This window comes from Gymnoscopelus microlampas, assembly GCF_963454915.1.
Source record: "Gymnoscopelus microlampas genome assembly, chromosome: 24".
NCBI classification, from domain to species: Eukaryota; Metazoa; Chordata; class Actinopteri; order Myctophiformes; family Myctophidae; genus Gymnoscopelus; species Gymnoscopelus microlampas.
The window spans coordinates 35172021-35185502 of NC_139961.1; positions in this window are offsets into that span (position 1 = coordinate 35172021).

Genomic DNA, 13482 nt, shown 5'->3' on the forward strand with positions numbered 1-13482 from the left:
AGTGTCATGTGAAGACATGAATCACTGATGTGTCTTCTGCACGGCAGCCGCAAAGCAGACATCTGTTCTCCTGCTCCCATGGGGCCGAAACCTATTCGGATTTGACAATAGAACGGTAATAAATAAACAGTGAGAATTGCTGACAAATAGGCCTACCCGTGGGAAGAAAAGTCAGCACACACGCATAACACATATGTAAAACGTTTAAGGTTATTTACTGTATAGCTCACTTCAATCGAATTTCGGTTTATGTCATGTGTAAGGTTCCTGTAAACTCTCTGGCATCGGCCTGTCTGATTCAAAGGATGACAGTGCAACTTTTATTCCCCCCATGACACAGCAACTGAAATCAACAGAACTAAATTAGACTGGAGGCAGTAAATGTTTGGAAACTCTAAAACCTCAAATCACCTGGGAGTATAGTGATCTAACATTCAAAACCAATGAGAGAGAGGATGAAAACGCGACCCGGGGGTGAGATCGTACAATGAGCTGTGGGTTCGAGTAAGGCGAGTGGTACGTGACGAGGCAGAACGGGACGAGGCCCTGTCAGCACATTTTGTGTGGCCCCTGGCAACGATGGGCTCGAACATGGTCCCCGATGACTGTTTATTGAATCCAGATGTTGGGAAAAAGTGATTGCGCGCTCGTGCCATGGCAATCCTGCCCAGAGAGCAAGCGTTTCTCATCAGTGTGTGTGAGACTTTGAAGTTTAAGCTATCCCCCCATTTTGTAAAGTATCGCTCTATGCCGACAAGATGCAGCGAAGCAAAGCGTGTTGAATCGTTTTGCTCACAGAGGAAGGTTACTGTTCAAGGCAGTGTTGAAAGAGGTACGAAAGTAAGTAAGAAAGAAGTATGAAAGTAACAATACCACAATGCAGATGTACTCTGTTGCAAGTAAAAGTGTTAAAAATGTTACATGAGTAAAAGCACAAAAGTGCTTAAAGTACTAAAAGTAAGAGTACTCATTATGCCGAATGGCCCCTTGTTTTCAAAAATTGTCAGAATCTTCTTAAAATAGCCAATATACAGGCTCACAATGCCTCACATCGCGACACCATATTAGGAAAACATGCGATGTGCAATAACATTGTTGTATAGTGATGACAATACAATTCGCGAAGTAAACATTGAAGTATACAGTTTGAACGTCTTTCTGCCTTAGGTTTGCAGCTAATCTAGAACCCAGACAATGAAAAGCCTGCAGTATGCACACACTCAAAAAAAGAAGAAAGAAATGGATTACAGTATATTTCCATTCCAACAACATGGTTTTACTGAAAACATTGAATATATACCACCATCTTAGCAATACCATTTCTCACTGCACTCATCTCATCCAAACAAAAACATCCATTATACCTGGTTTGTAATGAAATACGATATGTATTTTGCGCATGATGATAAATGTTCGATATAATGTGCAGCCCTAATCCTAAATATAAAATAGGGCTTAAGTTAAGTGGTTAGTGTATGTTTTGTAATAATAATCATAGTCTGCAAAGTAATGTTTAACTAAAGTTGTCAGATCATTGCAGTGGAGTAAAACATAAATATATATATATAAATATAAATATTTGCCTCTGAGGTGTAGCGGAGTAGAAGTATAAAGTACCAAGAAATGGAAATACTCAAGTAAAGTACTGCACCTCAAAATTGTACTTGACTACAGTACTTGAGCAAATCTACTTGAAAATGTACTTTCTCTGAACCACTGGTTCAGGAAAAGTTTGTTGACATTCAGGCCTGAGGAACTAGCCTCTTAAAAAGGAAATTAAGAACATAATCTGCCATTAAAATATCATTTTTCATCAAATAAGTGAAAGGAATCTGCCAATAAGTCAAGAGAATGTAATTTCTTCTCAGACTCGCCACTTATTTCAAGGATTTCTTGGAAGAAAGGTTTTAAGAAATTATTTTAACAGCATTTTAAAGGAATGAGCAATAGTACATTTGACACATGCACCACGTCTCTCTCACACAGACACACACACACACACACGCACACGCACACGCACACGCACACGCACACGCACACGCACACGCACACGCACACGCACACACACGCACACTCTTAATTTAACCCATTGAGACCTGGAACTGTGTCATTTTTAGATTTGAGCTAAAAAGCATTATTTTACACTTTGGCTATTCAAAAATAGCAGATATACAAGCTGGTGCCGCGCTACGAGTTTGTAGATCTGCTAATTTTTTTTTATCGTGAAAATGTGTGCAAATCCTCTGAATATATATTTTTTTAAAGCGAACATTTTTAACTAAAATCTTTGCTTCTGGGGGGTCCCTGGAACAACATATTTTGATGGGGGTCCGCGGCCAAATACATATAATTGCGGGGGTCCTTGACATGAAAAAGATTGAGCACCACTGATATAGAAACATACGTTTTTTTCAGAATACTGTTGAGATTTAGGAGACATGTAGAATCGGCTTCAGGTCTCAACGGGTTAATTTAACCCAGAAAGTACAAAAATGGACCCTCACACATGGACCCACCCACACGTGCAATTTTGCTGTGTAGCAATTGCTTGATAATGATTGATGACTTGTTATTCATGTAGCTTGATAACCAAATTCTGGGGCGGGAGGGCTGGGGTGGGGGGGGGGGCTGAGGCACTTGACTGCATCACTTGGACACCTGTCGACAGCAAAAGCTGGAAAGCATCAAAACATTTCTGGGAAAAGCACGGAGGCGTGGGCGGGGTGTCTAAGCATTTAAATGCTTTCTCTGAATTTGCGGTTTTCCGTACATCTGTGCAGTATGAAGCAGAGGGTTCGTCCAGGGAAACATGGACGATAGCTGCTGGCGAACGGGGGCTCTCCCGGGGAACTGTGCGCTGTGATCTAATGTCCCCGACGACTCTCGCCGCCTCTGACTTTTTTTTTGTTGCAGTTTTGAAGTCGAGGCCACACTGTCCTTGTGTCTGCTGCGTTCCCAGTGGCGTCGACGAATGATGCGATGAGTGATGGTGAGGGTTTTTTTTTTTGCAAGGGGGATTTCCCAGAATGAGTCCCCACGCTGTGGTTTTGGGGTCAATGTGTCTTGGAGAGGCTTCTGCTGCACCATCTGCTTCTGTGTAGGGCTGTAACTATCGATTAGCTTCTTAGCAATTATTCTATCATTCTATCAACGAATATACGCGGGGAAAAAAGGCTAAATTATTGTTTTTATAATCGCCTAAATCAATGAGTCTGATTAACCACTGAAGCCCTATTTCTTACCTTGTCATGCAGTGTTGCAAGGAAAAAGAAGCGAAAATATCAGTATGGCTGTGTGTATTATAACGACTTAATCAGAGTCAATTAAACTTGACTATACATTACCATCACTCGCCGATCTACAAGCTCACAACGCATCGTATCGCAACACATTGTGAGCTTGTAGATCAGCTATTTTCGCATTTTTTTAGAAAAAATGACGTCAATTAAGTCGATTTGTTTGATCACCTGTTGCACCCCAACTTCTGTGTATATCTTCAAGTACTGAAGCATTCACTTGCTGAACAACAGTATTGATGATTTAGTTTCAATAGGCATGCAACAGACATGCCCTGGTTTGCACCTGTGTGCACGTGCCCTGCTCTGGGTGTGTATGCATGCAAACACAATTCTCCTGAGCAATGGCAAGGAGTGTGTCATTTGTGTGTTAACTTGCTTGCCCTTTTATATCTGGGTCGCTTCGATATACCTTATATAATCTATGTCAGCGATTCCCAACCTGTGGGTCGGGCCCACTGGTGGGCCGTGAGGATATTGCAAGTGGGCCCCCAAATAACTGGCAAAACTAAGATTTTGTTGATAATCTAACATTATTGTAAAAAATAGTTTGATGATATTTTGTTCTTTCAAACTTAAAAAAACATTGTTTTCATCGTGATACCGATAAATAAGAACTTACAGTTCCTTTGTTCAAATTGATTGACAAAAGTGATTAATTGATCATTGATTTTCAAGTGGGCCCTGATCCAGAAAACTGCTGTAAAGCAGTGGTTCAAGGACCCAATAATGAAATAAAAACAAACTAATATGTAATCTGGTTAAATTCAAATGTGTCTTGATTAAGCTGTTAGGAATAGTACATTTGTAGTATTCCTAACACAAGAGATTCCTTTTGCAGGACTTTGGTAACCCTGAGTTACCAAACATGTGCTATATAAATAAAGTGGATTGGATTTGAAACATGCACCAAGTCTCTCACACACACACACACACACACACACACACACACACACACACACACACACACACACACACACACACACACACACACACACACACACACACACACACACACACACACACACACACACTAATTTAAGCATGCACATTGCACACGTATACACGCACGTGCGTGCACATACACACACACAAGTCTAACATTGAGGATATTTGTTGATTCATACGTTCAAAATTTTAGACAATGTTCGCACATGTTACTGCAACCTTCAATCAAGTAGGCTAATAAATATGTCAGGTTTGAAGGCTCATAAAGCAACACCCCTAATTTAACCTTATTTGACGATATGGTGTTATTTTGGGGGGGTTGTCCTTTGGCTTAAAACACTTGGAAGAATTTGCCTGAAACTCCAATGCCTGTTTTGGTTGAGATATTGTACACACGTAAGGCCATTTCTCATATCCCAATGAACAAATAAATAAAAATAAAAATAAAATGTTTAAAAAAAATGTTCTTCTGTTCATTCTGTAATGGGCCTTAATCTACAACAAAAGGGTTTCGACCAGTGGTTCTCAAAGTGGGGTCCAGTGACCCTCGTGGTTCCTTGGAGGGGTTCCAAATGGACCTCAACCCATTAAAACCAGGAAATCATCAGTGTCGTTTTAGATTTTCGCATTGGATATTAAAAAATAGCAGGTATACAAGCTCACTGCGAGCTTGTACATCTGCTATTGAAAATATCGATCTGCAGCAATTATTTATTTATACTTATTTGTTTGTATTGTCCTTTGTGTTAATGGTACAATAAGATACCAGGGTTGCGGCTCTTCCGGAGCGGGAGGGGGGTAACATACACTGTTTTTGTATGCTTTTTCTTATTGACCTGTATGTGAAAATATAAAATAAAGAAACCTTGATCAAAAAATATATATATATATCGATCTGCAAATTCCCATACTGTATGTCATCAATATGACTTCATAGACTGGCCAAGACCATTGCCCATATTTGGGCAATGGGCATGCCTACCACGGAACTCCATAAATGGGCATACAAGGGAAAACAGTCAAAGAGATACAGAAATCTCCATATACTGTATGGGCATAAAAGAGACACGGACAGACAGACAGACAGACGGACGGGTACCCTGACAAGGTTTTAGGGTATTGCAAGGGTATTGCATAACTGGGTGGGGGACAAAAATGACAAGATATAACCTAAGTAAAGAACTCATGTACGTGTGTGTGTGTGTGTGTGTGTGTGTGTGTGTGTGTGTGTGTGTGTGTGTGCGCGCGCGCATGCATACTGTACAATATGTGTGTGTTTGGTTACCACGTGCCCATGATTGTTACACATTATTTATTAGGGATAACCACCACAAATCCTTGCAAGCTCAAACATAAGCTCAGCACTCGTGTTTAATAACTGCCCTACTCTCCCTCGACCACACCCTCATCAACCCACAGTCTGAGATCCATGGGTACGTCAGTGTTTCACTAGTCTCACATAGCCACACAACTATTCCACAATCTCTGAATGCTATATAGAGTCTGGAACTACACCTCCCGAAAGCCGCGGAAGGAAGCCGTCATCTGTTTGTCATTTCTGTTCACGAAAATATATAAAAAAATATCTTTACATTTTATTTTTTAATCTCCATTTCTGATAAGCAGCAAGCTATATAGGCTTCGATTATTTTGATTTACATTAGGGAAAATGAGAGCGACTGTAAAGACTAAAACCCGGGATCATTTTCAGCTCTTCCGTGCTCCAGACTGTATGACGGCAGCATTTTGAAAATCGTGGGAGGCAACAGTCTGGCTCGCGAGACTGTTTCACAAACAAAGGTCCGTGACCTATTTTCGGTTGTGGACCCGTTGTTATGGGTCGTGAGTGTTTTTTTTTTACTTTCCTACAAAGAGAAATGTATACATATATACATTTTCGCTTGTAGCTTGTAGATCAGCCAGTTTCACTCTTTTTAATAGGGCTTTAGTGATTAATTCATAATGTATTTTTGTAAGTTTCAGTTTTTCAAGCTGAAAACCGACATATAGAACCCCTACTCTATGTGGTATGGATCTACGCGATGTCATCTCAGGACTCCACCCTCATCAGTGTGTCCTTGAGGATCTTGCAGATCACAGCAATATGAGAGGCCAGGGCACAAGCATGACTAGAGACACACAGACATATTGTACAGAGACAGGTTTTTTCCCCACTTTTTTCCACAGAGCTCGCAGATTCTTATCAAAGGAGCTGAGGTTGGCAGTTCCACAGGTTTGAGCTCCTGGGAGAACACACACAGACAGAAAGACAGACAGACAGGGTGTCTATGTACAGCATAGAAATTTAAACTCAACTCTCCTTCTCTATATTCTTTCAATCTTGCTAATTTGTATAATTGTGCTTTTATGTGGCCTTTCCCTCCCTTTCTCATTACCCCTCTCCCAGTCTGCCTTTGTCTCTTTCGGATTCCCTCCTCTCCTCTCTCATATTCTCTCCCGCTGCCAGTTTATCTCTATATCCTCCCTCCCACCCTTCCTCCCCTCCATCGTTCTCTCTCACTTTACCCCCAACACACACACACACACACACACACACACACACACACACACACACACACACACACACACACACACACACACACACACACACACACACACACACACACACACACACACACACACACACACACACACACAGACAGAGTGTGTCTCATATCATGATACAGGCGGGGTAGCTGTTAACAAACTCTTGTTCTGGCGTCCCTGAGCGATGGCCAAAGCACTGATATACATACTACATAATGTACAGTGTATACGTGCCAAACAACGGCTCTATTAGCCGGACATGTGATATCCTAACAGGAGAGCATTGTCAAACCCTGGAACAACTCGGAGGAGTGGTGTGTTTAGCAGAAAGAAATCCAGGACACAAACTGTACCTCTGTTTAGACTATAGCGTAGAGATGCACTGTCATTTTGTAGTTTCCACACGCTTTGCAGCTGAGGAGGTGTGTGTGTGTGTGTGTGTGTGTGTGTGTGTGTGTGTGTGTGTGTGTGTGTGTGTGTGTGTGTGTGTGTGTGTGTGTGTGTGTGTGTGTGTGTGTGTGTGTGTGTGTGTGTGTGTGTGTGTGAATGTGTTTGTGCACATTCATCCATGTGCACAGATATACTGTATAGACACAAGTGGACAGAGACGTGTGCATTCTTTGTGTATATATGTGTGTATGCATGCCTGTGTGTGCTTGTACTGTATACTGTATGGTGTGTGTGTGTGTGTGTGTGTGTGTGTGTGTGTGTGTGTGTGTGTGTGTGTGTGTGTGTGTGTGTGTGTGTGTGTGTGTGTGTGTGTGTGTGTGTGTGTGTGTGTGTGTGTGTGTGTGCAGGAGTGCCTGTCAGCCAACGTGCTGCAGAAAGCGGGGGGAAGGGAGTGGAGTGCACACCGGGTGAAAATGATGAGTGACGAGGCTGGAATGAAGCTGAGATAAACATGAGCTCCTCTAAAAACGCTGCTTTGTGGCAAAAGGACCACAATAAGAAGAATAATAACAGGGCTGTGCTCGGCTAAAGAAACTCTTAGTCTACTAATAGTCACAGGAATTTGTCGACCAATTGATTAGTCGATTTATTCAACAAATCTGTAACACTGCGTTTGCTGCACGCGATCACGCAAAGACAAGCCCTTTCAGGTTGTTGAGGTTGCGAACTGAACATTCTAATATTGTTTCACCATGGCTACTGGCTATTGGCTAATAGACTGGTAGAATTAAAAGGTTACTTCATCTACAGTTTATAAGAGGTGTGCTCCTAATTTGTTCAATAAATAATTCATTCAGCATGGACAAAAGCATAACTGACCAAATTAATCATCAATCAATCAATCATCAATCAATTAACAAAGACTTGGTCCACTAAGATCAAACTAACTCATTGATTATTCGACTATTCGACTACTATTATTCGCGAGCCCAAGCATCTGTACGTCTATAAACGTTTGAAAGTTAACTGGATGATCTACCAATCTACCAAATTCCTTATTGATCATTCCTTGTTGGTAAATAAACAGAGGCCTGCCCTCTCTGGTCATGAGTCATTCAGTTATGCCGATTTTTGATTGGTTTCATTTAGCGAGTTTTGTTTGCTGTCGTGCATGTATGTATTGCACTGAAAACTAACTATAACTATAGTATACCCAAGTTGTAATTCTTTAACCTGAGCCCAAGCTTGAGTTCAACGTTAGTCTTGCCCACCCTCTCTTCTTTGACCCCCCCCCCCAACCATGACCTCTTCGATTCGTCAATATCTTTTCTCTGATTTAACACGAGTCTCCAAGAGGCCCAATCCACCCCCTCTGATTTGTTTCTTTAAATCAACTAAAAACAGACCTTTCACTACGTTGTCACTGACACGTGCTCATACCCGCTACGATCTTAATTTAATGACGTGTCGTTAAGTGCTGCCTGAGTCACTCTTCTCAGGGCGAGACGTGGAAGGTGCAGGCCAGGGTACGCAACTACGCATCTGTCCAGGGCTGACGGATCTCTTTCCACACTGCGCACCCGGCAGCAGCCTTGCAGTTGGCAAGAGAACGCACATGTCAGAGTGGATCTAACTGCAGCAGCTGGGATGGATACATTCAAGCCACAGTTTCCCTCAAAATGGAAATCGAGATTTCAGTGTCCAAATCTGAGTAGATAAGTTGTACGTTTTTCTTTTAGTACATTTTTCTTTTTCTTTTTTTCTTTGAGTACCAATTACAGTATGAGTTAAACTGATTTGATAATGTCGACATCTTCTCACACTGTACCACCTTGCATACTGTGACCAATGCAATTCACATAGTACAGTACTTTTATGCTTTGTATTTCAGGCATTTAGCTGATAATGTTATTATCCAGAGTGACTTATGTCTTCGTCATCTAATGACTATGCATACAAGCATGGGTTTGGATAAGTGTCAAAGAACACATGGGACAAACCAAGGATCTCGGATGTTCATCTAGAGTCTAGAGACTATGTAAATTCTGTTGGCTTTACTTCATTGAGCCTAAATCAAAACTCTAGCTATGTTTCTATTTTCCCCTAACTGTATTTGTAAAGAAACAATGTGAAATCCGTACAGGATTAGGGTTTTAAACACTGGTATTTCTGGAGGATTACACTGCCAGTACTGCCTGTACTCTCACTCGATGCCAAATTCAATGCCGAGTTCATGCCAAGACGATGAACCCAGTGACACCAGATAAGGTCTTAGATGGAAATAAAACGTGCAGGAATGAATGAAAACGACTGAGATTGAAAAAGTATATTGTCTTTAGCTTAATCTGATACAGATATACTGTATCTATCCATTTATCCAGGCATCTGTCCATCCATCCATCGTCCATCCATCCATCCATCCACTTACCTGCCTGCAGTACCTACCTACATACCTACCTAGTGCCTATCATACCTACTGTACCTACCTACAATATTGTTCTATCTATACATACTGTATATCAACGCACTACTTTACTCTAGGGCCACTTATACCATGTTTGTATGCTCGTATACATGCACGTCTACAAACGTGCACGTCAACAGACACACATTCAGATCAGTGCTATGGAATACAGATTTTTTTATTTAACCCATTAAGACCTGAGGCCGATTCTACAAATATCTTCTAAATCCTAACAGTTTTCTGAAACACTTATGTTGCTATAATATCAGTGGTTCTCAAACTTGTCAAGGACCCCCAAAATTATATTTATTTGGCAGCGGACCCCCATCTCAAAATATATAGTTCCAGGGACCCCCAGAGGCAAAGATTTGAGTTCTAAATATATATATATTCAAAGATTTGCACAACTTTTCATGATTTTTCAAAAATAGAAGATCTACAAGCTCATAGCACGGCACTCTGTGCTGCACTATGAGCTTGTATATCTGCTATTTTTGAATAGCTTTCCCGGTCTTAATGGGTTAACAGAAAGTTGATTCTTCCATTGACAATGCAAAAGGAGGGCTGACTGGAGTGGACGTGTTCAAACTCCAAACATCCAAGCCGTCCACTTCCACCTTCCACGGGTCGGTCCAGTTTGGACCGTGGACCCACGGCAACGGAGGAAAGGGGGAAAGTTTCCGTCTCCCTGTGTTTGCGTACCGACTTCCTCCCCCAGGCCAAAGACAGCACGGGCCTGCTATTAATTACACAGAAATATTAGCCTCTTGTGGGAGATCCACAACAACAGCAGTCTCCAAAGCAAACAGATACGATGGTGCCTTGCACAGCTGCAATGCCAAATCCTGGACCTCACAGATCCTCTTACAGCAGGCAGATCAGGGTGGGGGGGGGGGGGGGGGGAGAGAGAGAGAGAGAGAGAGAGAGAGAGAGAGAGAGAGAGAGAGAGCGAGAGAGAATCAGTTAATTTCAGCGAGGATGAGGTAAGTATAAATTAGGCTTCAGTGATTGAGTGAAGGGGCAGAGGGAGAGAGAGCAAGCAGGCGAAAAGAGAGAGAGAAAGAGAGAGAGAAAGATGGAGGGAGAGATGGTGGAGATAGGGGGAGGAGGGGTGGTCCGTTATCATGCCAACTACAGCTCCATAAGCACGCATGCACGCATGCACGCACACACACACACATGCACACACGCACACACAATTACATAAAAGCAACTGGCATACAGTAGGCCTTCCTGACAAGCAATCTCAACTCGGCTAAAGTGAACTGCACAGTGAATATGAAGGACCTGAATACAGTACATGCAAAATAAATAACTTTCCAACAGACGACAGCGTAGTCAGCAGATGGCTGATGGCTGCTGTGTGGGAGGTTGTCAGGTTTTCACACAAAACGAAACACCGCTTCAGTCCCTGAAGTACAAGCGGATGGAAAAGGAATAATGTAATAAGGTACATTATTGTGAGAAACCAGCACGATGTTATTATAACCTAAACGTCTACTGCTATTTTTCCACACCGCTGAGTACTACTTGGTTCAATAGGTAGAACATGGCACTGATCCTGCCAGAGTTAAGCCCCATTTACACTTTGTTGTACAACAGTGTCGCGCACCGAAAACAGCAGATCTAGAAGCTCACAATGAGTCGTGTCTGAGAAGCGTTGTGAGCTTGTAGATCTGCTATCTTCGGGGCTCTGTTCAAAGGATGTAGTAGGAGTAGGGAATCCATTCTTTGATTTATCGATCAACAAAACATAAATCGGATGTTAGCAATCAAATAACCAATTTAGTTATGTAACATGTAAATATTTCAAATATGTGCTATTTACCCACTCCTGTGTTTTTGTTGCAGATACAAAATGTTATGTTTTTGACTGCTGCATAAACCAGCAATGTCAGGATGTCTGTTTGGGGTCAAACAACTTGAGCATTCACCATAATTTTGTCTTATCTTACCATAGTTGTGTGGTCTAAATGAATCAAATCGATTACTTGGGACGACCCGATAGCCAAGAGGCTGGCTAGGGCACATACCACATGGGCGCAATGCCCTGATCAGCAAGTTTGATTCCTGGCCGGATTTGCTCTTTCCTCTATCACTGTCAATAATAAAGGATAAAAAATTACCCCCAAAATATAACAAAGCACTTAGTAATAATATACCATATATGAATTGATCATAATCGACAGACTAATCGATAATGAACAGGTTAGTTGCAGCCCTAGGATGCAGCATAGCGTTAACACTGCAAGGCCTTTTCAGTCTCCCTGGGACCACCTGTCCTGTGCTAAAAATAAGGCATGCTAAGTCTATACACTAATAATACTACAGAAATTCTTGTCTCCCATACACACTTCAACAACTCAGGTGTGTTGCCTAATCGTGTGTGTGTGTGTGTGTGTGTGTGTGTGTGTGTGTGTGTGTGTGTGTGTGTGTGTGTGTGTGTGTGTGCGCGCGCGCACGCTCGCCCGCAAGCATGTATGTATAGCTGTGGACCCCCAGGACTGCCGTCAAAAGGCTCCATCAACAGTCTCTTTCAACCAGAGGCTCAGCTGAAGACTAAACAGCAATAGTGTACTTACCACATCGCCGGGGGACTCGAGTCCATGCTCTGTGATTTTCAGGATTAGCTGTCTCCCCTCGCCTCACACGACGCTCCCTGGACATTAGAAGAACACTGGGAGCTGGGAAAAAAATTATCCTTGTCAATTGGAAATCTGAAAATTCTCCATCACAAAAACATTGGTTGAATGAACTTTCTCTTATTGTACTCCTCAGAAGATCCTGTACAATGTAAGGAGAAAACCCAAGACCTATAACAAAATGTGTTGCTATTACTGCAAAGGTTGTTGTAGTCAATGATGTTTATTGTGCTATTCTGGGGTGGGTTTGGGGGGGAGGGTTGTTTTCTGTCTTTTTGTTTTTCTATTGTCTTTTTTCTTGTCTTGCTGTATAAAATGTAAAATGGATGGATGTAGATTGTACTCTGTCAATAAACAAATCTTAAAAAAAAAAAAAAGAACACAGGGAGTTCAGTGAAGTTCAAATGTATTTATTTTTAAGTTTTTTTTTTGTGTGTGTGGCAATTTTGCTGATAAACTTTTGTCAAATACTCGAGATGCAAATGTTAAAGATATTAACCACTTGAACCCCAGCATCCATATTCTGTGTGTGTGGGGGTCATTGGCCTAAAATAGCAGATCTACAAGATCTGCTATTTTTGGCAAAGAGACATGGTAAGAGGGGGAAAAGCAGAGCACAGAGCCAACTCAGGTCCGTTTCACTAAGTCTAGCGGGTGTAAGTGGTTAAGAGAGCCCTGTTTCTTAAATGTCACACAGCCAAGTATGTACAGTATCATCTGTTTTATCACTGTATACAGTTGCTAAGACAGGATGCTAAGATTTATGGCAAACTCGGTTCAAAGCCAAAATCAAATCAAAATTGTCTTTCTTAATTATCGTAATTACACATTTTCATGCAATAAGCCGATTCCCTCAGTGCACTGTACTGTATATGGAGCTATAACCACTTTCATTGATAGTATACTAGAACCCTTTCTTTTTCCCCTCTAAACTAAATATCTTTATTCAAAATGTGCTTGTAGATCGGCTAGGTTTGCAGAATGTTCATCCCAGAACAGGGATGCTAGGGTTCATGTGGTTAAACCATTAAAGGGGAAGACCACTCATTTTCAACATTGAACTATGTCTTTAATACACCTTAGAGCTGTTGTGTGGAAATAAGAAAAAAGTCCCGTCCCCTTCTGTCTTGCCTAGAAAAGGATAATTGATTGAGGTCATGTGACATACGCAGGGTGTACTTTTGGCTCCGCCCCC